Source organism: Aspergillus fischeri, genomic scaffold (assembly GCF_000149645.3).
Source record: "Aspergillus fischeri NRRL 181 1099437635512 genomic scaffold, whole genome shotgun sequence".
Lineage (NCBI taxonomy): Eukaryota > Fungi > Ascomycota > Eurotiomycetes > Eurotiales > Aspergillaceae > Aspergillus > Aspergillus fischeri.
The window spans coordinates 1-1,907 of NW_001510319.1; the positions used below are offsets into that span (position 1 = coordinate 1).

Here is a 1,907-nt window from a genome sequence, read left to right on the forward strand (position 1 = left end):
TATACAACGATAACCCGTTCGGGCTTTTATAACCCTGACCATGGTAAGATCACTAGCCTTCGGGTCTAATTCTAGATACTTATTCATTTTTTCATAATTGGTTTATCTAAGCTAGTTTTATGCGAAAAGCGCATAAAATCATTGCTTGCATCTAAAATTAACTTGCTGACCCATTATGCAAAAGGTACGCTCTTATTATTTATTTAAATTTCACTCGAGCTGCTTATAAAATTACTATTTCAAATTTTACCTCACGGTACTTTTCACTATCGCTTATATATCATTTTTAGCCTTAGAGGAAGGTTCCCCTATATTCAAACAGATTTTAATCCATTTTACTTTTAACAAGTTTTGTTATTAGGCTTTTGTTATTTAGTTGACACCAAATAACAATCTCGTTTGATTTCTTTTCCTAAAGTTACTAAGATATTTCAATTCACTTCGTTTATTATCTGATTTCTCTTAGAAACTAGATTGACTAGATATTCTTTAATATATAGCTAATTATCCATAATAATTTCTTTATATACTTGCCTTGATTTTTCAAGAAATATATCTTTCATATTACCTATATTGCTAGATACACTTATAAATTAAATTTTTACTTCAGGTTATTATGATTCGAACATAACTACTCCTCAACCCAAATGAGACGCCTAACCAACCTGGCTCTAACCTGTAGAATTATAACCCTATTAAGGATTAATTATTTAATTTAATCATGTAATGTATATGTAATACCAGAGAGTATATGATTCGAACATATGAAAGTTTTTACCTTTAGCTAGACTCAAGCTAGCCGCCTTAACCACTCAGCCAACTCTCTTATTTAATTACTTTAGATTTATTTAGAATCTAAAATTTGATATTTATTGTTGTAAACAATAAACTTGTTTTATTTTAATATAATTAATTTAATTATTTTAGATGATTCTTCAGTGACTCGAACACTGAACATATCCTTATCAAGAACACACTTTACCGGTTAAGTTAAAGAACCAACAAAAGAAATCTTTTTCAAGAGCACTTAGATTTGAACTAAGAAATATAAGGTTGAAGCTTACAGTTTTACCTATTAAACTATGCTCTTCGGAAAAGAGATGAATCGAACATCTAAGTGTAAAAACACAATATTTAGCAAATATCTTACCCTACCAATAGCAACTTTTCCTTTAATTACGGGTTAGACCGGTCTCGATCCGGCATCTATTTTCTCGACAAGAAAACCCTTTACCTATTAAGTTACTAACCCTTTTTACGGCTAGTCGAATTCGAATCGACACTCTTCGTGTGGAAGACGAACAGTCTACCATTAACTTATAGCCATTATAATTTTAATTACTAACCAGTTCAGATAATATTTTACACTTATGACTAGCTGAATTCGAATCAGCACATCTTATTTGGTAAATAAGCAGTCTACCGTTAACTTATAGTCATTTAATATACCTATTAAAAATTTTTTCATATTTTAGTATAATTTATTTATATAAGACCTACAGGATTTGAACCTGCACTATAATGATTAAAAGTCACATGTTCTACCTATTGAACTAAGATCTCTTTCATATTCTTTTAATATGAAATATAGTATGAAATTTTCATTATCTATATTCTAAATAACCTCTATTTACTAAATCTTCAGCAAGGCGATTTATTTCACCACTTTGTATCACTATTACTCTTCTATTTATATGATTATGATATACATCAGAATCTAATAACATATTACTAATAGTTACTGAAGTATTCAGGTATCCCCTTAAAGTTTGATATTTCTCATAATATAACCTAGTTCTACCATTAATTCCATTCATCATTAAATGACTAATTTTCAGTTCATCTCGTATTTGATCAATAATTGTATCAATACTTGATGTGAGATTTTTATATACTAAAAGTTAGTA

At 28.7% G+C, this 1,907-nt stretch overlaps 4 non-coding genes across 4 annotated transcripts; all 4 read right to left on the reverse strand.

Annotated features, from left to right (window-relative positions):
- Nucleotides 1–741: 741 nt before the first annotated feature.
- On the reverse strand, nt 742–826 carry NFIA_111770. Its single transcript has one exon. It is a non-coding gene; the product is annotated as a tRNA-Ser (tRNA).
- Nucleotides 827–928: 102 nt separating this feature from the next.
- NFIA_111780 lies at nt 929–1,000 on the reverse strand. Its single transcript has one exon. It is a non-coding gene; the product is annotated as a tRNA-Ile (tRNA).
- Nucleotides 1,001–1,018: 18 nt separating this feature from the next.
- NFIA_111790 lies at nt 1,019–1,090 on the reverse strand. Its single transcript has one exon. It is a non-coding gene; the product is annotated as a tRNA-Sec (tRNA).
- A 400-nt stretch (nt 1,091–1,490) lies between these two features.
- NFIA_111800 lies at nt 1,491–1,563 on the reverse strand. Its single transcript has one exon. It is a non-coding gene; the product is annotated as a tRNA-Lys (tRNA).
- Between the last annotated feature and the right edge of the window lie 344 nt (nt 1,564–1,907).